The 25471-nt window shown below is 43.8% G+C and overlaps 1 protein-coding gene and 1 long non-coding RNA gene across 7 annotated transcripts in view; one reads left to right on the forward strand and one right to left on the reverse strand.

Annotated features, from left to right (window-relative positions):
* SBF2 (SET binding factor 2) overlaps nucleotides 1-25471 on the forward strand; it is a 651649-nt gene that overhangs the window by 33085 nt on the left and 593093 nt on the right. The gene's annotated exons all lie outside the window — the stretch shown is intronic.
* Nucleotides 16616-19370, reverse strand: LOC112546857 (uncharacterized). The gene is made up of 3 exons (XR_012903617.1): nucleotides 19249-19370; nucleotides 17965-18047; nucleotides 16616-16754 (listed from the first exon to the last, which is right to left on the reverse strand). It is a non-coding gene; the product is annotated as an uncharacterized LOC112546857 (long non-coding RNA).

The following is a 25471-nucleotide window of genomic DNA, read 5'->3' on the forward strand; positions in this document are numbered from 1 at the left end:
GGAAGGAATGTGAATTTCATGAATTGGTGGGTCCCTCTCTCCTCCCCCGCCCCCCACCCCTCCCCCCCCTTTTTTTTTTTGCTTGACAAACCTAGGGGTTCCTTGAAATTTTGAAAAGCTGAAACGGGTTCCTCAGCCAAATAAAATTGGGAAACACTGGCTTAGAGGAAAGTCAGAAGGGAGGGGAGTTTGGAGAGTCCTGTCTACCTGAGGGGAGAGAGAGAAAGGGGCAGAAACCCAGCAGTCTTTTCAACCCTCCTGAGGTTGAAGGGGGAGGTAAGGAACTGACTGCATGGTGTAGGTGGGTGAAAGAGAGGGTGGCTGGATGCTGGCATCTGTGAAGTGAGGCGGAGGCATTAGGCAGTTTGTTTGGGGTGTCTTAACCCACTTATTGCAGTCTACTCTGTCTGTCTGGGTTTGGGGGGAAGCAGGCTGCCAGAGGACATTTGCATGATTACATTCCAAATACAGTTTGCATAGGTGTTAATGGCTTAAGATAAGAAAGAAAAATATTCTTTTTAATAGGTTTTTTTTGGAGTGTTGCAGATATCTAAAACTCTGAACATAATGATTTTTTAAAATCCTGTGTTACTAATTAATACATGGCAAATTGTTATGCATTTAAGGCCAGATCTTTGCTTTGTTGTAGAGTTTTGGCTTTTAAGAATCAGAAGTAGCAAGTACTAGGTGTGATGCTAGTTTTGTAGGATGAAACCTTATATGCAAGCTCTTTGAAACAGGCATCTGTCTACACATTCTAAAGTCATGTGTTAATTTATTCTAGAGCTTCTACTCTTTGAGTTTGAGACAGACATAAGGCGAAAGTTTCAAACCAGGAGCTTTTATCTGTTTTTGCGGCATGGATCCTAAACATTCCCCAGAGACACTGTATAAGCCTTAGTGAATGCCTATTACTGTCCTTTCTAGTGTCAATGAATATTGTATTAGTGATGCTTTCCTTGCAAATACTATTTCTAGTTGACTCATAGATTTGTTTAGCATCTTAAAGCTGAGCTACATGTGGATAATATGCATTTTGCTGTGTGTACTAGCTTAAGTTGTTAGCAAGGATGATGATACATGTACTCCAAGGATAGTGTTAATTTTATTAATTTGATTTCATATTTAATATTGCAAGCATTGCTCCTAGTTAACTATCCCTTTTGGATATGGATTGTTTTATTTATATATGTGTTTTGTTTGTGTTGGTGCTTCACATCTACACACTGCCTCTATACTCATGTTGCACATAAGAAATTTCAACCTACCCAAAAGAAAATTCAAACCTTCCAAGGATAGAAAATGTTAGAGGGAACACTGACGCCCATATAAATTTTAGTTTTTAAGGTGCTACGAGACTCCTCATTATAATCTGCATGGTCTAAAGCCATGCAGGTCTTAGGATTGACTGACAGTGACTCTTTACAGGAATATTTATCTGCTTGTGTGAAGGTCTGTGACACATTTTGAAACAATATGTAAATGCCAATATTATGCAGTAGTTGTTTAAGAAGCAGATGTCTCTCTACATAATCATAGATTCAATTTAGTGTTGTTTATTTGAGAACAAGTGAAGACTCAACAAACCAGAGGAAATGTTAGTAAACTAAAACCCACTTCCTGTGGCTAACCATCTATACCTTACAAACAGATACTAATGTGGTAATTAAATCTCAATGAATATTTATAAGAGCCATACTTGAGACCATTTCACTGAATTTGTTCGATTCATCTTCAATTTCCAAACTGAGCCAGGGATCTTGTGATGAGTATGTGGTCAAGTGTGTCATGCCTATTTTGTTAGACTGGATGTTTTCACAGGATTGAGGATAGTTTACACAGTGAGCTTGTCTTCATTATCACGGTCCTGCAGTCAATGAAGCTGGTTTAATGAAGACCCAGTATATATGATGGTAGACCACTTTCTAGTTGAGTCCAGTACTCCAGCTTCCTGAGAAGAGTAAGGGAAGTTGACAGGAGAGCATCTCCCATTGATATAGCACAGTGAAGACACAGTAGAGAGTTGACCTAGCCTACATTATCAGTTATGTTATTCATGTAGCTAGAGTAGCATAATTTAGCTTGAATTATGCCTAATAAAGCAATACCTGAATCATATTGTTTTTCAGAGTTCCTTTGCAGAATTGTTGCAGTACGATGCTCTGACACCAGTCTGACTCTCACTCTCTCTGATTGCCTGTCTACACTGGCCTCTTCTGGAAGAGCTCTTGCGCAAGAGGGCTTATTCCTGAGTGGGAGCATCAGAGAACTTACACAAGAAGCCCTGATTTTATACATTAGAACATCAGTTTACTTGCGCAAGAACATGCGGCCAGTGTAGACAGGCAGCAAGTTTTTGCACAAGAGTGGCCGCTTTTGCGCAAGATTGCGCCAGTGTAGAAACAGCCTGAGAAAGCATCTTCAGACTCATTATTCTGTCCAACAGAGAGCTTGCAAATAAGTTCCCAGCAGTTTGAAAAGAGAACTCAAGATAAATGGGATTTTCAGTCTTAGAATGTGTTGACTTTTAGGGCAACAAGGAGATCCTGATTGCTGAATCAGCATTTCTTCCAGTTCCTTCCACGTGTGCACATGTAAAAGCTTAGCCTGCCTTTTTGCCATATTTATTACTTTCCAGATAGCTGGAACTGTAAAAGGGGGAAAAAAAAAAAACCTCTCAAAAAAACCCGACGACAACCCTGAGAACCCTAGGCTCTATTTCTTTTTCAGGTATAATCTGAGTGGTCTAGACTGACTTCCACTTCAGGGATTGCAAATAGTTCTTCATGTAGCAATGTATTCTAGCAGGTCATAGTCAGGGATCCTAGTTTACTGTGATGATAAAACCAAAATTCTCACATTAAAACTCCAAGCCTAAAATCTGCTTTTTTCTACAATTAAAATGAAACACTAGGTTGCAATGCAGTACACGGAGCCCCCCTGGCCTTCACTCCCACAAGGAGCTGCAGGGACATGCTGATCACTTCCAGGGAGGTGCACAAATCTGGGTAAAGAGCCCGTCAACCCTCCTTTTCAGCATTAGTGGGGGACCTGGGCAGAGTTCCCTCCAAGTTGCGTGCAGAAAAAAATTCTGCCCCATGCACCTCCTACACAGAGCTGCACAGCCATGTGATGGGTGGCAGGCAGCTGCTGCGGTGGTGGCTGGGGCCAGAGGAGATGTGAGCCACGTGGTGGGAGGTTATGGCAGCTGGGCTGGAGGAGTGGCGAGCCACATGGCAGCGGGCTGTGGTGGGAGCTGCGAGCCACATGGGAGCCTGGGCAGGAGAATGGCAAAACAGGTACTGGGGTCATACCAAAGGGGCCAAAGACAGTGGGGACCAGCACAGAAGCCAGCTGGGAGGGGGAGCAAAGGCACCAGCTGTCTGAGGTGGTGGTACGTAGGGGACACAGGTAAATTCTGGGAGAATAGGTAATGTAAATATGATGACTTTTGACCTTTAAAAGTAATTAATTGGCCAGCAGATAGCTCCAAAGGATTGGTTGCAACATACCACATGTGTGTGAGTGAGATTCCAACCAAGCTATCGTGAACTGACACATAACCTGAGCTGTTGTTGGATAAACTGATTAACTGGTAAGGGGCCTTCCATGAGAACCGTAACCATAAGCACGTTTCTTGGGCCTGGAGTCTCCTCCTCACATAAGCATACCCACAAAGGACAAATGGTGGACACCCTGATTAACAAACCCAGGCTGCTCTTTCTTTTGTGCATATCCTGGTACCACAGTCCACATCCTCAATGACACAACAAGTAGTTACTTTATCAGGTTTATTGTAGTCTCGTTAAGTGTAGGAGGTCTATCCCAATTCAGTCTGTCTGTAATGAAAGCAAGAAGTTCTTTGATTTTTCTTTTTCTCCCCCACCCTAGGCTATAACTCATTTGATAGCAACAGAAGCATATTAACCCATCAGAGATCAGTGGATGCTTCCAGTTTTAGAAATAAACATTAGATATAGGAAATATAACTTTTGTATGGCTTTAAAAAGAGAAATCCTCACATAGTACGAGGAATGAATGTTTCTAATATGCTGTTTGTGCTTGATGAGTGGGAGTAGTTTGGGTAAGAAAGGCAAAGATTAATTTTTTTAGAGAAGTTCATATGATTAATACAAAATGAGATTTTGTACTGCACTTCGTGGAGGGTCAGCACAAAACTTGAAGTCCAGGGGAAAGGAGGGCTAAAGTGGCTTTAAGCATCATGGGCATTCTTCCAGTTCTGGGCTGCAGAGTGGGGCTAAAAGACTTCCACTGTGATGTAGGCAACCTTGTTATAGTCAAAACCAATCTGCCTGTGCATGGCAGTGCTACCCAGAATCATTGTATGGCTATCATCACTATGACAAGGCTTGCAAACGTGGCTTTACTCAGTTCATATGCCAGGGAAATTCTCTTTTGATGGGATACAGAGCTTTTTAGTATAATAGTATAAAAAGGCTGTAGCCAGAGCAAGAATACATTCTGTATATTTTTATAAATATAAAAAAAGTTCCTAAGACATTTTCATTTTTAATTATGAAACATTGGAAAGCATTTATTGCAGTTATTTAAGTTTTTTAGCTTGTGAATTACTTCCCATTGTCCCCCCCCCCCCGGCAACATATTCTTCTTTTATGATATGTTGAATACTAGATTATGATGGTGTCATAATCAGGAGTGCTAACCAGCATCTGGTGACTAAGGAGTTAACTATGTCTCCTGTACCTAGCCAGGTATCAGGTGGTCAGCCAATAACAATGCAGATAGGAATTTCAAACTAGAAAAAAGGAGTGTTTTTCTCTGTTTCTTTGTTTGAGAATTTAGAGTAGTTTTTTCCCCCCCAGGTATTAAGGGAGATGGAAGACATTTCTCTCTCCAAGAGCGGACTTCATACAATGTGTAAGTAGGGAGAAGTTTAGCTAGTCTGTCAGATTTTGTTGTTTTCCTGGTTTGGGAATTTGGAATTAATGTCTGAGCAGGTTAAGTGTTTGGTCTTTCTTTGTTTGGTCTTTCTAAATTTTAACCCAGTGGGTTCCCTGAGAATCTTTATGGCTGTTCCTATCTAGCCACATCAACTGTAGTTTTGTTGTGATAGAGGCCCATCTGATGCAGAAGTGCGCACATTGCTCACATCTCACTGCTAGAGCATGATACGACTGCACCAAAAGGCTGAAAATATTTCTGTAGGAGAAATCTCTTCAGCCTCCATGGGACGACTTGCCTCCTAGAGCCAATGCCTGTGATGGCGCGTTGGGGGTCCCCCGTCTCCTGCACCCCGAAATGGCACAAACAGACTGTACCAGCCGGTGGAATAGAGGAAGTTTATTGCCTCTCCAGGATACAGCACAGCACAGATGTAATCTGGTCACAGAGCTGGGCTAGGATGCCTCAGGCCCCCTTGAGATGGGGGAGACTGGGCCCCTAAACTCCAGTCCCTTTCCCTAGGCTGTCTCCTCCATGCTTCCAGCCAGCAACTCACTAACTCTCTTCCAGCCCTGCCCCCCAGCCAGGGCAGCATTCTTCAAGATGTGGAGCACTCATGGGTACACACTGTTGGTGTCGGGTTATCACAATGCCACCATGGGAGTTTTCCCTGGCAGTGGCTGGCTGGAGTGCACATCGGGCACTCCGTGTTGTTTGTGCCTTCTGTTAGTGCACAGTCCAGCTCCTGCCAGTTACTTTGTTGCTGCCCATGGTCGCAGACAGAGCAAGCTCCTCTCCTCAGAGAATCTACTCAAAAAATGTTCATAGTTAATTAGGTAGCTTATTAGAATTAGTTTATAGTTAGACTGTTTGTTGGTTCATCTCGTTTTAAAAAAACCTGCCACTGTCAAACTTTGTGCTGCAGCTGCAAAAAAAAAGAAAAAAAAAAAAGAGAAAAGAAGATGACAAATTAAACAAACAGAAAACAGAAGCTTGATGAAATATTAATTCATTGACAGGATGCACCATGCCAGGTTTGCCTGGTTTTAAGAAGTGTAAGACTTGTTGTAAGCCTCAGATGGGCACTCTGCATGTATTAGATTCCTTGGGGAAGTACATATTCCACAGAAGTGCTCCCATTGCCTGAAACTAACATCTAGAGCGCAGCGGCAAGACAGGGAGATGTCTGCTCATGCTCCTCTTAGATAAGGTACTTCAACCAGCAGAGCCGGCACCTTCTACATATCATTTGGACCCTGTTAAGGCAAAAAAAATGCTGAGCCAATTCCCCATGGCTTTTCAGCTAAGATAAGTGTCTTTACCATCTAACCCCCTCAACTTGTCAGCACTGGGGATAAGCCTAGGACATCCAGCTTCTCCCGCTCTTAGAACTCATAAGTTAAACTATGGCGTGGTGCACTGGTGTCTACTGCTACAGCTGTTGTGCTGGCACCGGAACTGATGCAGGCACTGGCACCATTCTCAAAAAGATCTCGGGAGCCGGAGGCACAACCTTCCACGATAGCACTGGAGGCACTGAATAAACCACAAGCACCATCTAAGACCCGCTCAAAGACTAAAAGGGAGCCAGGTAGGTCTTCTAGCACAGAACTGATAACTATTTCTTCCTCACTGTCTTTGCTGTCACCGGCACCTGTGTGAAACGTCCATCATAGCAGCCATACCAACACAAGACATTACAGATCAGTCTCCCCTCATTCTACCATGCTGCACCACTTATCTTGAGTTCTACCACCTTGACAGGTGTCAACTCCTCCTCTTTCCTCAAGAGGATCATTGAGATCCCCTACATGTCCTATGCTGTCAGCACAAGCTGCCTTTCATGAGGATCGAAGGAGTATCTTCTCTTCTAGACATTCTTCTGCCACATGATCGTACTATGAGCACCATAGATGTAGACACTACTGCCATCTATAAAAAGGGAAATAAGAACAACCCAGGAAACTACAGACTAGTTAGTTTAATTCCTTATTTACTTGCTCCATAATCTTCCCTGGCACAGAAGTTAATCTGCAAACATCTGGATGAAAATAAGGTGATGGGTAACAGCCAACATGGATTTGTAAAGAACAAATCATGTCAAACCAGTCTGATAGCTTTCTTTGATAGGATATCAAGCCTTGCGGATAAGGGAGAAGTGGTGGACGTTATACCTACACTTCAGTAAGGCATTTGATAACGGTCTCACATAATCACCTTATCAATAAACTAGCTAAATACAACCTAGATGGGGCTACTGTAAGGTGGGTGCATAACTGGCTGGATAACCATTCTCAGAGAGTAGTTATTAACAGTTCACAATCATGCTGGAAGGGCATAACGAGGGGTTCTGCTAGGGTCTGTTTTGGGACTGGTTCTGTTCAATATCTTCAACAACAATTTAGATGATGGCTTAGAGAGTACACTTATTAAGTTTGCAGATGATACCAAGCTGGGAGGGGTTGTAGCTGCTTTGGAGGAGAGGGTCATAATTCAAAATGATCTGGACAAACTGGAGAAATGGTCTGAGGTAAATAGGATGAAGTTTAATAAGGACAAATGCAAAGTACTCCACTTAGGAAGAAAAAATTAGTCCCACATATACAGAATGGGAAGCGACTATCTAGGAAGGAGTACTGCAGAAAGGGATCTAGAGGTAATAGTGGAGCACAAGCTAAATGAGTCAGTAGTGTGACACTGTTGCAAAAAAAGCAAACATGATTCTAGGCTGCATTAACAGGACTGTTGTGAGCAAGATACGAAAAGTCATTCTTCCACTCTACTCTGCGCTGATTAGGCCTCAATTGGAGTATTGTGTCCAGATCTGGGTACCACATTTCAAGAAAGATGTGGAGAAACTGCAGAAGGCCCAGAGAAGGGGGGGGGGGGGAGGGAGAGGAAATTAAAGGTCTAGAAAACATGACCTCTGAGGAAAGACTGAAATAATTGGGTTTGTTTAGTTTGGAAAGTAGAAGACTGAGGGGGGACATGATAGCGGTTTTCTGGTATCTAACCCGGTGTCACAAGGAGGAGGGAGAAAACTCATTCTCCTTGGCCTCTGAGGATAGGCTTGGGAAGCTGCCCTGACCTCTAGTGGCCCTCCTTCCCTTCTCTCCCCCCACCCCCTGCAGGTTGTCTGAAGTGGGGAGCAAGGCTCATGGGGTTGCACCCTGCTCTGGCAGATCTCCCAATGTCCTGTAGACTGTTCAGAGAGGGGCAAGGTTCTGGGGGTTGTCCCCCCCCCCAGTGGGTCCCCAATACACATCCTACAGGCTCTCTGTGGAGGGGCAGGCTCTGGATTTGGGAAAGGGGGAATCATTATCCGGTGTGGATGCAGGCAAGATGGCAGAGCCCCAACCCCGCTGGCCACTTTCTTTGGGCTGCATCTGCTCCCAGTAGCCACACTCAGCGTTGCATCCCTCTCCTCTGCACCCTCCCTTTCCATGTGATCGAAAACACTCCCATTCCCAGCCCTTCACGTTTTCCAGACAACCAAACCCTGACCCCTAATTTAAACCAGGCAAGAGGAAGCTACATACCAAATGTGGAGGTCCTAGCTCTTACGGTTTAGGAGGAGCTCTTGAACAAATGGATAAACATCTCCTGATGTTATGAACAGGGCTCACCAAGCGATGGCGAGCCCCACTCGCCAGCCGCGTGGTTCTGCACTCTGCGCTGGCTCTTTCGGGTTGTAATCTACTTGCCACGGGCAAGTAGATTACATTATTTGTCGAGCCCTGGTTATGAAGACCAGGACTTTAACAGGGTTCAAAGAAGAACTAGATAAATTCATGGAGGTTAGGTCTGTCCATACTTATTAGCCAGAATGGGTAGGAATGGTGTGCTAACTCCTGTTTGTCAGGGGCTGGAAATGGATGACAGGAGACTGATCACTCGATGATTACCTATTTCTGTTCACTCCCTCTGGTGCATCTAGCACTGGTCACTGTCAGAAGACAGGCTACTGGGCTAGATGGACCTTTGGTGTGACCCAGTATGGACATTCTAATGTTCTTAAAGAGATGCACAGACAGACTGATGCACTCTAATATATAAAACTAATCGTGTTATAACAGTATGAGACACAAGAATCTAATATTACGCTTTAAGAGACTGGCTATCTGCCCTCAAACTGAACTAGCTGTCCACATATTATAAATGATTTAATCTAATGCTCCTAGTCTTACCAAATACAGTCAATATATTTTATATTGAATGAATAGACTGAGGATAATCAAGCTAAGATAGGTAGAATGAATATAAAATGAAAGAGAATAAGGACTAATCAAAGTTAATTATATTGCTATTTTATTGAACTCAACTCATTCTTTCCCGCTGCACAGCTTGAGCAGTGCTCCCCAGGAGCAAGGGGGAACAAACACAGCAAACAGTAGTGTATGCACTTTACTCCAGGAAGGGTGTACTCAGTTTGGGAGACAGGAAGCCACAAGCTCAAGTCACATCTCTACTAACTTGTGTTAGTATTTCGCTACATTACAAAACCCTATCATTCAGCAAGGCATCTGCCTGGCTTGTAAATCAGGGCTAGCATAAAACCTCCTATTTTACATATGGTTTAATGAATAGGTTGCACAAGCTCACTTCTGCATCACCAATATGGCAGAAATAAGTCTTCTCCATTTCAGCACAGTGAAAACACAAAATCCATGTAATTGGCTCTCCACGTTGGTCATACCCATAAACAATATTCTCCTCTGTGTCCTATGAACAGAACAGGGGGACCAAGATTTCTCAATACTCTATTAGTGTCCAGGAATGGTTTTGTAACATATTGGCAAAGTATTGTAGCAGTTTCACTCACTTTTTTTTCTTTTTTGCCCGGCTCTTCTCCCCAGGGTGTCTGGTTGGGGAAAGTAGCTGGCTGCTCAGACGCGCCCTGTTTGGGTGTGGTGGTAGCTTTAGGGCACTGCCCTCTGACAGTGACCACTCCTCGGTTGCTCCGCACCCTCTTCCCCCCCCCCCCCCCGGGGGAAGGATAGTCCATGTTGTTATGGTCCACTTCTCCTCTAGAGTCCTCCTGACCCTCGGGGACCCCCAGTTTTTCCTCCTTGGGGACTCCTAACTCCCCTCACGCTGTCCTGGCCTCAGGCCCCCTGCTAGCCCCTTAACAGCCCCTCTGGGCAGGCCACAGGATTTCTAGGCCCCTACTCTGCCTGCCCGGTTGCCTCCTGGACTTATGGGCTGGGGCTTCCTTGGCTCAGCCTCCCCCTGACTACCGCAGCTGCCTCCTTGCTAGTTGTGGCTGTCTCCTATGCAGCCCGGCCCATTAGGGCTGCCTCCATTGCTCGTCCTGGCCCTTCATGACTGCCTCCTATTCAGCACTGGGCCTCAGGCTGTGTAGCCTGGGTTCCTCCTGCCTGAGCCAACCCAGTCCTGACCCCTCCAGGGAGCCTCCTTCTTCCCTGGCCATCAGGTCTTAACTGCCCTCTCCTCCAGAGCAGTAGGCAGGTACCTCTTGCTCCTCCCAGGAGCTGTTCTTATAGTGCTCAGCTGGGCCCTCCTTATGGGCTCAGCTGAGCTCTCTAATTGCCTACAGCTGAGCTCTCCTCCCTTCAGCTCCTTGGCCCCTAAAGGGCCAGGGCAGGGCAACACCCTGCCACAGTATGTTCCATGTATAGAACCACTACTTCTACCAGTTACTCGCACCATTTATATGGCACAAGTCTGTGGTATGGATATGCAAGTCCTGTGTTGAACAACTTTTTAACAAAGCATGTGGGATTGGCTTGTTATGACTGCACATAGAGGGATTTCTGCTTTTCTTTTTTTAAAAAGTGGAGTGGGGAAAAAAACACAGGAAACAATATAAAAATACACTGATTATGGTAGCTGGGACAGGGTGTTCTGCAAGTGACCTGATACTTTCCAAGAAAAATAAAAGCATAAGACAATTAAGTAGAGTGGCTGAAAAGATGGAGGAGGATACAGATTTCCTACTGCCTAATGTTTGCAACTTTGTGGTGTTCCTTTGTCTCAGCAGTGGCTAAGACATATTAACAGAAACCCTTACCTAGTGACAATTCCAAGCCTTTAAGCAAAGACTTCTTTAAAAAAAAAAAAAAAACTACGGGAAGACTCATAGGGCCAGGGATTAATCTCAACAGAGTTATATATTTTGCCATAGTGGAAGCAGAATAGTTGTTTCCAGGAATTTGCAGTCCCCTATGGAATTAGCTATAGTTTCAAATGCTACCAGTTTCTCCTTGTTTGCCATTTGGTTTTTGCAGCTCTTCTGCTCTCTTAGCACTCAATTCTGCCACGGCTGGTAGGGACAGCCTGGACCTGGACCATGGGGGGGGGGGGGGGGCAAGCTGCCAGGAGCCACAGGGGGGAGGAGGTGCCGGGATGTGGGCTGGCAACCTGCCCAGGGAGGGAGCCAAGAACTGGAGCTGGCAGGGGTTGTTTGCAGGGGACACTGGGAGCGGGTTGGGGTGAGGGGGAAGCAGCCTAGCTAAAGGGGCTGGGAAGCTGATTTGGCAGGCAGCAGCCTGCTGGGAGCCATGCAGCACAGAGACAGGCAGACCCACTTGTAGGAAGTGGTAGGGGCAGCCTGCCTTGTCGCCAGCTTGCTGGGGGAGGGCACATGCCCTGGAGGTGCCGGCCGTGCCCCGGAGGTATGAATGGAGATTGCCTCTCCTAGAACTGGAGGGGACCTTGAAAGGTCATTGAGTCCAGTACCCTGCCTTCACAGCAGGACCAAGTACCATCCCTGACAGATTTTTGCCTCAAATCCCTAAATGGCCTCCTCAAGGATTAAACTCACAACCCTGGGTTTAACAGGCCAATGCTCAAACCACTGAGCTATCCCTCGTCCCGGCACAGAGGCAGGCAGGGCTGCCTACAGAAGCTGGGCGGCCTTCTGGGAGCCAGAGCTTGTGGGAGCCACCTGCCTCATTGAAATAGCCAGGTGGCAGAGCATGCCTGCTGCAGGAGTTGTAGCTGGCTCATGTACAGGAGGGGCAAGGTGCATGTGCAGGAGGGGAAAGTCTTACTTCCCATTACAGACATACAAGAAGATTGTCTTAAAAAAAAGTCATAAATGCAGGGATTCGTAAATAGGGTGGTCGTAAGTCGGGGGTCACCTGTATTAATTATGAGCTTTCGTGGGCACAACCCATTTCTTCAAATGAGTGGCGCAAGAGGCACAAATGTGCTTTACCAAATATGATTTCTTTGTTTTGTTAATAAAATTACATTTTTAAGACTACGATCTGATTCCTGTGTCCTTGAAGACAGGAGGTTCTGTGTGCATGTTCCTGGGACTGAAAGGTCTGCAATTAAGATGTTAGTTTGTTTTCAAGCTCTCTCCAGATGGACGGTTAAAGAACTTGAGGGTACCCCACAGGAAGAAATTCCCAAGTGTGTCCTTCTAGATTCTCAAAGAGAATGGGTGTTGCCGCCATATCACCCAAGGTCAGGGAATCTATGACCCTGGGGAATTTTTAAGCAGAAGGGTATTTTAAAGTTTCTTGTGCCCCCCCCCCCCCATCCTCTGCACTTGAAGTGCCAGAGTGGGGAACAGCCTTGACACCCATGGAGGCAATAATGGTGTTAGAAATCAGTGGCAGATTTTTCTCATTGGTTAGCTTGAAAAATGTGTTCCTTAATGGATAAAACTAGGTTTATAATGGTATCTCATAGGGTTATTGTCGTTAATCTGATATTTTTGGTGTGTGTGTATGTGACAGGATAGTGTGGGAGAGGAATAGTTTAGGATTCAATCTTTTATTTTACATCAGACTAAGCTATGGCATAGAGAACATCATTTTCAATAGCTTGTTACTTTTCCCATGTGGGATAGCAACCGTTCCACCATCCCCAAAGAAATCTCTATAACTTTAAAATAAAAGTATTCAGGCTGTTTAACAGCAATGCAAATTGTACCTCTTTGGTGCCTGGTAGTTCTATAATGGTATAAATTATATTAGTTTTTGAGGGAATCTTTGCACACTTGAGAGCTGTCATGGTGGCGTGGACAATGTATTAACATGCCTAGCTGATCTTCAGCTGCTAGAACTGCCTCTTGAGAATCACATTAGTTCTTTTGGCCACCATGTTGTACTGGGAACTCAGTTCCTGATCCCCATATCTATTTCAGTCATTGCTTCCTAGGATAGAGTACCCTATCTTGTAACTATGGTGTTTGTTATTAGGTGTATAACTTTACATTTAGTTGTATTAAAATACTTATAATTTACTTGTGCCCGGTGTATTAAGCAATCTAGGTCACTCTATACCGTGACTTGTTTCCAACATTATTTACTACAATTCTGGTGTCATCTTCAGAATTTTTCCTAGTGACTTTTTCTTCCAGGCTACTGATAAAAGTGTTAACTAACAGAGCACCAAGAACCAATTCATGCAATATTCCAGTCGAGATGCATTTGCTTAAAGATTCCCCAGTTGCAGTTACATTTTGAGATCTCTGTTAGCTGGTTATTAATCAATCTAATGAGTGTAAATGAACTTATTCATTTTCTGTCTTTCTAATTTTTTTTAACCAAAATGTCATGTGGTTCTAAGTCAGTGCCTTACAAAATCTGTGACATGACATTACATTTTTGTAATCTTAATTTATTATTATCAATTTGTGTCATTGTGACGGGGTAGGCGGACCCCCCACCCGACCCCGCACTGAGACAGGCCCCAAGGAGGGGGGCAGAGACCGGGAGGGGAGATTGGGTGACGGGAATTGCGCCGCGGAGCGCGGGGCGGTAGCGCCGAGCACCGGCACGGCCGATAATGGACGGCCCGAGCCGGCGCTAGGGGATGACGTCAGCAAAGGCGCCGGCCAAGATAGCAAGCAGGGCGGGGACCGGGACGCGGTGGTGACGTCAGGCCAAGGCGCCAAGGAGCGGGGAATTCAAAAAGGCCCCGGCCTCAGCCGGGAGGAGGAGGAGAGTACCCGACTCCGGGGGGAGTCCCAGGACCGGCGGAAGGACCCCAACCCTGAGGAGTCCGGGCGGCCAGGAGGCATCTGAAGCGGACGGAGGGTAAGCTTGTCCCCACGCTGGGGGAATCCATAAAACATTGACCGGGAAGAAGGGACCCAGGGCAGGGCCGCGAAACCCCGCGAGTGGAGGATTGGGGGGAAACTTGACCCCCTCCACTGACAGGGGACGCATGTCCCCTTTCTCAGGGCCCTGGGTCGGGGCTCGGAGTGAGGGAGGGCCCGAGCCCCCTTCCCGGTCCCCCTGGGGAGACACATAGGCTCGATCCGCCCCGGCGGCGCAAGTGCTGCCATAAGGCCAGAGGCCCAGACGGGGAGCGGAGCTCCCACTTAGGACAGTGTACCACCTGGACTCGGGGTGGGCTTTAAGAAAACAGTTACAGTCATTTGGACTGAAACTGTTTTTAAAGAGCAGTCTGTCTTCAGTGTTTTGGGAAATAGCACCAGCTCTTCTCTGTATATAATGAAATATGTAAAAGTAAAAGAGTGTATGTACTTTACCCATTTGTTTATAAAATAAATAATTACTATAAATCTAGCCATTTAAGAAAGTCTATATGTCAGTTCTTTTTTTCATTGCTAAAAGATTAGGTATATTGTACAATTTAGGACAGAAAATTAAATTGAAGCCTTTTTCATAGTCTACATAGTTGCGTAGAGGCATTTGTCAGGCTACTGTTGTCAGGTCTTCTCTTCAAACCATTTTCCATTTAAGCTTCTTGTCCATGGAAGATAGTAAGAAATCTTACTATGTAGAATTGTTTTGAGATCTGCATAGTTTAGATTAGTCTTGAATCTACCAAAGGGCAAACCAAGGTTAAAAGTTCCATAAATAAAGAATTCTGATACTTTATCTACACGAAAATAAGTAATTGGAGTAATCTGATGGTGAGGATATGATTTGACACGGCAAGCGAGACCAAATCCATCAATGGTAGTTGCACTACATCACTCTAGTGGTGTCTGTCATAATTTAGGTAAGCCTGGGAGAAATTCTTAAAGAGTAGACGAATAGTACCTAGCATGTACACTTTGTGGAGCTTCATACCCTGCAGAATCTTTCTACCAGGAACAGAGTGGAGACCTAGCTGTGGAACTACCTTTAGTGAACAGTATTTTTGCACTGAAAGCTCTTTGCACTGAACTTTGCCACCCATGTGAAGCTGGAGACCTAGATGCCATGTGTGCTAGGCATAGTCAAACTAAGTAACTTTTCGCAGTAATGCTGAATGTTTGATCCCATATTGGCAGAATTGAGTCCAAGGTCCCCAGTGTCTTTTGTACCAGCCATAGAGCCATGTTTGTGAGCACTTACTTGCAGATAATTGGGCCAATTCCTCAGATACAAACTAAGTTGACTTGGACTAGTTACTGGGTATCAATTCTGCTTATGTCAGGTACAAAAAGACTAGCTGATGTAGAAACAAAACTATACCATAAATGGCAGGGAAAAATAGGTAAAAACAAAGGGAAAAATGAAGGTCACAAAATTTCTGTACCATCGGTTACATTGATCCTCCCCCATTTGAAGTGCTTGGATCTCCGAAAGCAGGAAGGATGAGTGGCTTCAAAGGACACTGTGTACTTGTGACATGCTTATCTTCAAAGATGAGGATGTGCAAAAGCTGATTTAAGAAGAATATTTCTCCCCTTCCTCCAAACCGTTGATTAATTCATTCATAATCCTTGTGTCACCCCCAAATTAATAGATGTGAGAATTATTGTCACTAGTAGAACTGCTAAATACCTTCCACAGTGTAGAGGATAATCTATGTATTGGCTTCTTTGTGACACTTTGAAGCTTCTTTTTAATCGTGTGTTGCTGATTGTTACTTGTTGGTCCTCAGAGCCATCTATTCTCACCAATTCACATCCTGTGGGAATGGCATCAGCAGAATTTGTAAACTAAATATATGAATGCCTGCCAAGGATTGTCTTGTTCTCAAACAATAAATGAATTGGTTGGGGGCAAAAGTGTAACCTTATTTCTTATGAATTTCTGAGTTTTGTGTGTCTTTATTTCAGTTTTTTTAGAATGTGTTGCAGCATCTGGTTTGTAGCAAATCTCTTCCTTCACTACTTCCCTACTCTGGGACTGGAACAACTTCCCTAAGTATTATTTTCTGTGTTCATTGTTGATATGGGGCATAAACACTCAATTCATTTACATAAGATGCTATTTAATTTCTAAGATTCTTTGTCAGATTGAGCAAATCTGTCATCTTAACTTTTTTTTGTTATGCTTTTACTTGGAAAACTTTTTGTATGGCATATGGTAACACATTCATTTAGTAACTATTTTCAGGCATTTAACTGTTTTCACTCTTCTTCTGCTTTTACTGTTTTTACAGTATTACCTTCATGTTTGTAATGCTGAAACTTTTTCATTTTCACTTCTCTGATCTAAAATGGCATAGAGATTTTTTTTGGATATTGTACCACAGTATCCTGAGTGGTGATGTTGTAGTGTGTCTTTTTGGATGTGGAAAGTGGAATGCATCTGTCATTTGAGGGAGACTCTTCAAGAACAACTTTGAGCAGGTCATACTTGTAATACAGATTTGGCTTAGGATAAGAGAAATTTATCAAGATATGAATATTTTAGTAATGTTTCTCTTTCTTCCTTTCTGTAATGTAGAGTTCTTCAGCAAGTGGTGTCCCTGTGGGTGCTCCACTCAGATCTCGGTGCATCCTTGCTCCTGGGATCGGAGAATTTTGCTGAGCAGTGCCCCTTGCGCTGCGGATGTGCACCTAGTGTTTTGTGCCCCCGCCGTTTGTGGAGTGTGCTCATGGCACGAGTCCCGTCAGTTCCTTTTCTACCGTCCTCAGCTGAAGACAGAGTCAGAGCAGTGCTCTTCTTCTTGAAAAGAAAAAAAAAAGATTATTAGAGTTAGTTTAGACTTTTATCTCATAGGTTAGTCAATTATCGCTAGTTTCAACATTCGTTATACTAAAAAGAAAAACAAAGGAAAAAAAAAGAAAAAAAAAAGTCAACTGCGGCGGCTTTTTTTCCCTTAGCATGCCGGGTTCCCCCAGCTTTAAAAGATGCTATTCATGCAGAGACTCGATGCCTATCTCGGATGGCCATCCTTCCTGTGTTAAATGCCTGGGGGATTCTCATGTAGCACGTAAGTGCCCTCACTGCTTGAACATGACAGCTAGGGCCAGAAAAGATTGTAAAATGTGGCTTAAAACCCTCCTATGAGAGAAGTCCCTACTACCCTCACAGGACAAATCAGAGGACACACAGAGACAGCAAAAGCCCGCTGACAGGACTGCTTCATCTCCCTGCAAAGGCTCTCAAGCCACGCAAACTTCCCTGGCATGCTCACTATCAATGTTTCCCAGAGCCTTTTGTTTTCCAGTGCTGTCAGTTTCCGGCATCATGGAGAAACACAAGCCAGGAGAGCTGAGGCAGAATCCAAACTTGCTGCACTGGTTGGCACTACAGAGTCACCGGCACCAACGAAGCTGTATATGCCCCAACCATCAGCTCCTGTAAGCTCTCCTTCAGTCCCTGAACAGACTGGGCAGAATGACCCTGACTGCCCCTCAGCATTGCAGCATAAGAAAGTGCTGCACAAGACACAGCACGTACAAAAAGCTCCTCAGCCAGACAGAAGAGCAGGAGTCTGCTCACTGTACTCCATCGCAGTGTCTTACTCCCAGGGGCACACTAATATGTCACAAGATGCTCTCCACTCTCCAACACCACTCTCCCCAAGAGCTGACTATTATAGTGGGCATAGGAGTAGGTTCTCATCATGCCATTCATCGCCTTCTCCATCACTGGCTTCCTGGAATTCATATAGGGGTCATTCCCTCCAACAGCATCCCCTGTGGCCCAATCTACCGCAGATGTACTACCCACAGCAGTTCAATGGGTCCCCTGGGATACATGGCAAGGGTACCGAACATGCTCCCACCATGCTACCATTCAAGACATACAGCTTCTACATTGCAACAACAGCACACTTTCAGGCACTCCCCCACAATTTCCACACATTCCTCACTGGCTCACCCACCCTCAGTAATATCTCAAACAGGTTCTAATGATCACAATAACCTACCTCACTCGGACTCACACAAACCCAGATCTACTAGACCGGATGAAGCAGTCTTCGAGATATTGCCTTCCCCACCGGCAGATGATCTGAAACAATTTCAAGAACTGTTTAAGCGGGTAGCCCAATCATAAGACATTACACTTCAAAAGGTACAAAATAAACAGTACAAATTACTGGCAATAGTACAACGCACAGTATCCTGGAAGATAGCTCTGGCCATTAATGAAAGTATCTTTGAAACGTCAGATGCTCTATGGCAAAATCTAGCCTCTATTCCCCCTAAAAACAGTCAAGTGGATAGAAAATATTTTGTCCTGGCAAAAGATATGGACTTTTTCTTTGCACAGCCCCAGACTAACTCACTGGTGGTAAATTCTGTTAATCACAAGGCTAAGAACCCACAATTTAAGAACCCACTACGCCCCGCAATAAAGAGCACAAGCGGTTGGACACCTTTGGCCACAAGTACTCTTCTGCCACCCTGCAGTTCCTCATATCAAATTATACAGCCCTTCTGGCCAATTACAATCATGCCAATTATGCCAAATTACAAGACCTGTTACAGGACCTTCCTGACAGGAAGCAACCTCAGCTCCAGTCCATCATTAAGGAGGGCTTATCCATAGCGAAAACGGCTCTCCAGGCCTCTATGGATATCGCAGACAATGCGGCTAGAGCCATGGCCACAGCCATTGCAATGCATAGAGCCTTGTGGCTGCAATCATCAGAGGTCCCAAAAGAACTGCAATTAAAGATGGAGGACCTTCCCTTTGATAGAAGACCGCTATTTGCCAACAACACAGATGAAGTCCTACATTCTATGAAGGACTCTTGCACCACACTCTGCACTCTGGGGATGTACACTCCACCTAATAAGAAACACAAATATACCCCCTACCAAAAGCCTAGGGACTATAATTACAATTATTATAGGCAACACCAAAGACAATATGATAACAGATCTAAGCAATGCCCTAACAGGTGGAGGATGCAGCAAAACCAGTCCTCCACTACTCAATCCACCTCTCTCAAACAACAAATTTGAAGTCTTGGTCAGGGTGACCACCCCACAGTTCCAGTGCATTCCAATGCCACTTTCCATCACCGCCTGAGACCCTTCTACCAACAATGGGCTCAAATTACTACAGACAAATAGGTCCTGGAAATTATCAATTCGGGTTATATACAATCCTCTTCACATCTGTGCCCCTTGTGCAGCCTCCTACCCTGTCCCTTTTACCCATCTCATGAGCCCCTATTACAAGCGGAGGTACAAAAGCTACTCACCTTAGGGGCAATAGAAAACATCCCCAAAGAATACCGGTGGAGAGGGTTCTACTCCAATTATTTCCTCACAGCCAAAAAAACGGGGATAGAGACCAATCCTGGATCTCAGGAAACTCAACTTCATCCGCAACACAAAATTCAGGATGGTGACCCTGGCAACCATTTTACTTGCATTAGACAAAGGGGACTGGTTCTCAGCCCTCAACTTCCAAGATGCATATTTTTATGTAACCATCCACCTGACGCTCAGGAAATTTCTTAGATTTGTCATAGGCCCAGACCATTACCAGTACAAAGTCCTCCCCTTTGGTCTCTCTACGGCCCCACAAGTGTCCTTGAAGACGCTAGCCGTAGTCACAGCCTTTCTCAGAAGACAGAATGTCATCATCTTCCCTTACCTAGACGATTGCCTTGTCAAAGGCCCCACCTATCAACAAACTACAGTCATGACAACTGTTACCAGGGAATGTTTTTCTCGATTTGGCCTGCTTATGATATTGTTAGTAAAGCTTTATATTTTTGTATTTGTATGGGGTCATTATTATTAATTGCTAGATAAGTTTTTTATACCTTTTAATTTTCAACATGCACAAATCTGTATTTCTACAAAAAACTAAAGAGTTTGTAAATCTGGAAGAAGTATTAATAAGGAATGTTGTAATAGAATATAAAATTAGCTTTTTATTCAGCTTCATTTCTACTGTTGGTAGGTTACTCTACAGGACACGGTTACCACATAATTTTGTAGTCTGACTGTACATCTTACTTAAAAAAGATTGAGGTAGTATTTACAAGATAAAAATCATGCTCATTTGTGTGCCTGCTATGTCAGCTGCAGGAACAAATTAGCCATTTGTTCAATGTTAGATTGTAAGATTAAACTGCATAGTAGTTCTGTTCGAGTAAGTCTTCATTAGGTATTCAGTTTTGGCACTAAATACTAAGACTGTCCTCATTGGTATTTAGGGCAATAATCCTTTGTGATCAGCTGACCAACATACTGCTGTTGTTTTGGTTATACAAGTGTCAGGGAACATGGTTTAAAAATCAGTTGGGCTAAGATTATGTGTTTAAAAAAAAAAAGATGCAGAGGTGGGCAATAATTTTTTTGCTGGGGGCCACTTTGGAAATTTTTGAAGTGGCCTTGGGCCACACAGGAATGTGCGTGGCATTGAGGGAAAGGGGCAGGGCCAAGATTTTTCCGGGTTCCCCACCCCCAGACAATTATTGGTCTGGAGGTGAGGGAGTGCCATTACCCCCACCCCAAGTTCCCCCCAAGGAGCCCAGGCACCTGGCAGGGGAGGAGACTTCCCTCACTCCCCTCCCCCTAGGCCAATTAGAGGCAGCAAGGCAGAGGGGGAGGAGGGAGTAAGAGCAAGTAGTTGACTATTACCCAATACATTTAGGCTTATTGGGCAGTCGACTACTCGCTTACATCCCTACGGTGTACCACAAACATGTGTAAAACATATATAAATAAAGTACTAGTGTTTAGAAGCATCAACAGAGAAACCCTTCTGTTCTGTCTGAACTATAAAACATTTTTAGTTCCTCACTATATAGCTCCACTATTTAAAATTTCATCATAGTATTGTGTGCAGTGGATGCTTAGTTTGGAAAAAGAACCTTGGTTTGGCATATTTATGTAGGATTATGTCAGAATTTTCACAGGCAAGTCACATTTGCATAGTTAAGATTGTAATCTTTGTATAGTTACATAGAGATAGCTAGCTTGTGTTGGGATTGTTGTTTATGACACAGTCCAGTGAGGTTTAGATATTACAAGATAAATCTCTACCCCCTCCTCCAAAAAAAAGAGCTAGGAAAGCAATAGTGCAAAATTCTTTTAAGACTGAACATGCTGTTTTGGTCAAATGAATTGTATTGTCTAGTGTTATATGCTTTCCCAGGAGATGGAATGTTGTTTGATTTGTTTTGCTAATACCTTGCCTAAGTATCATTATTTCTTTACGGCTGTGTCTAGACTGCATCCCTTTTCCGTAAAAGGGATGCAAATTAGACACATCGCAATTGCAAATGAAGCGGGGATTTAAATCCCCCCGCTTCATTTGCATAAACATGGCTGCCGGTTTTTTCTGCTCGTAGCTTTGCCGGAAAAAAGCGCCAGTCTAGACGGGGATCTTTCGGAAAATAAAGCCTTTTAAAATGCCCAATAAGCCTCATTTTAAGGGTCCCTGGTTGATTTGTGGCTGAAGAAGGGATCCCAGGGTGAGGGGCCTGGGTGAGGATCTTGCCACAGTATGTTTTGTCATGTGCTTCAATTAAATCCTGTATGATTAGCTTATTTAAACAATTTTTGGCACTACAGTTAAGCACTGAAGGTTAATATAGTAATTAGCTCATAAGAACATACAAGGGGCTCTGAAATGAGGTACAAATGCAGCTCTAGTACAAAAGTCAGTAGTTCTTCCCAAACATCATTCTCCTTTTTCCAGAAACAACCAAATAGTGACATTTAAAGAATCTTTGGTAAAGAGCTGAGATTTGATGTTTCTTATGTTGGGTTGCCCCTATTAGCAGTAGTAGCAACAATTGATTTTTGTTTTATTTTGTGATTTTTTTTTGGGATGAAGTTGGGTGGGATTTTTGGCATTAGACATCTAAATGATTTGGGACTACAAATTACATCAGCAATTAAGTTGGGGTTTCAGGTCCATATATACCACCTAAATAAGTAACTTGATTTTCCAAAGCAGCACAAGTCCACTGGCAGGTACTGAGGTCTCAGATCACTTTGACAATCAAGCTACTTATTTAAATGCTTAATTCGAAAAAATTCTTCTTGAAAATCTAGGCAATCAATTCTAGAAAATCAGTTCTAGTGTGGTACTTGGAATTGCAATAATGTTATATTAATGACAATTTTAGGACGAGAATATTCATAGGCATGAAAGTTATTTATTGTGTTTTTGCTGTTGTAGAGAGGATGGATTTAACAAAGGAAATTGACTGCAGGCTTGGTATTTGGGATCTTTCTTCAGGCATCTTCTGTAACTCTTGTGAAATGTGCATACTGTGATAACATGTACACAAGAGTCTAGAAAATCCTGGTTTTTGTTGTCTTTAATTATTACATATAAATTCTGTAACTTTATCCAGGCATCTTATATGTGCTTAAGCGAAATATGTAGAATTTGATTTTAAAAAAGTATCTTAGTTAAACACTGAAGCAAAGGTGGTATTCATTCCCTGAGGTGTTTCACAGTGTGCATCTTGAATGGCTGATTTCTTTTGGACCTTATATTATAGTCTGTAAACTCTGAGATGGGAAATAGTTCTGATTTCCTTGTCTTTGGGGACATCAGAGTGGAGAGCTGGCTAGGTTTCTTTCTTAGACTGTTTAAAAGTTATTAAAAACTGTTCTGTATGTTCAGTGATTACAGCATGTCACTGGCAAATGGGCAGCTCTCTTGACTAAAATGATCTGGCCTCTGCATTTAGAAGTACATAGTAGATTTTGCCGGAATATGTATGTCAGAAGCAGAAAAGAGATAAATAGCACTTAATATATATGAACAAGTATCTCCTTCACTTAGTCTGGTATCATCTGATTATTAGGATTCTTGAAGGCACCCAAAAAAGTACATGATCATGGAGGTAAATTAAAATTGCAGCACATTACATAAAAATGCTCCCTGGAACAAAGGCAGGCAAGAACAGCCATATGTAAGAGAATCCTTGTGGGATCACTAGCAAGACAGGATTTGTGTATAGCCTCAGTACTATGAGAAAAACTTCAGAAGTCCTTGATGCTAGAGGAAAACAGTGAATTGTGCTCATGCAATCATAGCTTCTGAAAAAAACAACAAATGGCCTGGTAGCACTTTATAGACTAACGAAACATGTAGATGGTATCATGAGCTTTTGTGGGCACAGCCCACTTCTTCAGATAACCGGAGTTATGAGTTGGGGATATGAAAACTTGAAATAAATAGGAGAGGGGAAGGGGAGGGGAGAGAGAGCATCATTAAGTATCTGGAGAATGGGTACTTAAACTTAAGCAGATGAAAATCAAAGTCAATAGATAGTTGGTTTTTTTTTTTTTTTTTTTTTTTTTTTTTTTGCTCAAAAGAATTTTTTCCCGGTGTTTTTTTTATTATTTTGGGGGAGAGGGTGTTTGGTATTTTTTGTTAAACTATCTGGCAACCCTAAAACCATGCACTTCAGGTGAGTATTCTTAAGTTTGCTGTAGATGAGCCCTGTTTCACCAATGTATTTTCTTCACCTGGTGACGTGGCAAACTTGTGCAGAATTAGAATCCTAGAATCACAGAGCTGGAAGAGACCTCAGGAAGTCATCAAGTCCAGCCCCCTGCCCAAGGCAAGACCAATTCCAACTAAATTAACTCACCCAGGGCCTTGTCGAGCCGAGACTTAAAAACTTGTAAGGATGGAGAGTCCACCACCTCCCTAGGTAACCCATTCCAGTTCTTCACGACCCTTCTAGTGAAATAGTTTTTCCTAATATCCAAGCTAGACCTCTCCCACTGTAACTTGAGACCATTGCTCCTTGTTCTGCCATCTGTCACTACTGTGAACAGCCTGTCTCCATCCTTTTTGGAACCTCACTTCAGGAAGTTGAAGGCTGCTATCAAATCCCATCCTCGCTCTTCTCCTCTGCAGACTAAACAAACCCAAATCCCTCAGCCTCTCCTCATAGGTCATGCACTCCAGCCCCCTTATCATTTTGGTCACCCTCCACTGGTTCCTCTCCAATGGATCCACATCCTTTCTGTAGTGGGGGCCCCAGAACTGGACACAATACTCCAGATATCTAAGATTTATGCTATATCTAGCACAAAAAATGTACTTTTGCATAATTATCATGTACAGGCAGTCCCCGACTTACGCAGATCCGACTTACATCGGATCCGCACTTATGAATGGGACTTTTCTCGCCCCGGAGCTCACGGGCGGCGGGTCGTCACCCGTGTCCTCCGGGGCGAGAAAAGCTTCTCCCGGTCTCCCTGGTCTGCTGGGGGGGTCCAGCAAAGCCGCTGGACCCCCCCAGCAGACCACGGACACCCGAGCAAAGCCGCCGCCTGGGCGGCTTTGCTCGTTTGCCCGCGACTGGAGCAACCCAGCAGCACCCCAGCTGCTCTGCCCGAGGCGTCCCCAAGTCAGCCGCTGCTGAAACTGACCAGCGGCTGACTACAGGAAGCCCGAGGCAGAGTTGCTCTGCCCCAGGCTTCCTGGAATCAGCAGCTGATCAGTTTCAGCAGCAGCTGACTTGGGGATGCCTGGGTTTCTTAAGTTGAATCTGTATGTAAGTCAGAACTGGCATCCAGATTCAGCCGCGGTTGAAACTGATCAGTTTCAGCAGCGGCTGACGCCAGTTCCGACTTACATACAGATTCAACTTAAGAACAAACCTACAGTCCCTATCTTGCACGTAACCCGGGGACTGCCTGTATATGTTAATATGTTGTTGATGAGCCCTGTGATGAACTTATCAACATGCCCTGGGAAGAGTTTTGCTTACTCTTGTGCAATATTGCATTCCCTGCTAATTAGATACATCTCTCTAATTGGTGCCTTTGATCTGCCTCCTCCTCCCCACAACCTGAAAAAACTCATTTAGCTTTTCAGTGATTTTTATTAACTCAGTTTTCACCAGGGTGAATTTGATTTAAATAAAAAACCAAAAGACTTGGACTTTTCATCTTAGAAAAGAGGAGACTAAAGGAGGATATGATAGAGGTCTATAAAATCAGGGCTCGTGAAAAAAATGAATAAGGAAAAGTTATTTACTTATTCCCACTATATCAGAACTAGGGGTCACCAAATGAAATTAATAGGCAGCAGATTTAAAACAAACAAAAGGAAGTTTTTCTTCATTCTGCGCATAGTCAGCCTCTGGAATTCCTTGCCAGAGGATGTGGTAAAGGCTAGGACTTTAACAGGGTTCAAAAAAGAGCTAGATAAATTCATGGAGGTTAGATCCATCAGTGGCTATTCGCCAGGATTGGTAGGAATGGTGTCCCTATCTTGTTTGTCTGGAAATGAGTGACAACAGAGGGATCACGTGAGGATACCTGTTGTGTTCCCTCCCTTTGTGGCATCTGGTATTGGCCACTGTTGGGCTAGATAGACTGGGCTAGATAGACTGTTGGTCTTACCCAGTATGGCTGTTATGTTCTTTAATTTGATTTAAATTATGCTTTAAATCACTAGTCAAGAAGATTCCATTTAATCATGGTTTT

Source organism: Pelodiscus sinensis, chromosome 4, assembly GCF_049634645.1.
Source record: "Pelodiscus sinensis isolate JC-2024 chromosome 4, ASM4963464v1, whole genome shotgun sequence".
NCBI lineage: Eukaryota > Metazoa > Chordata > Testudines > Trionychidae > Pelodiscus > Pelodiscus sinensis.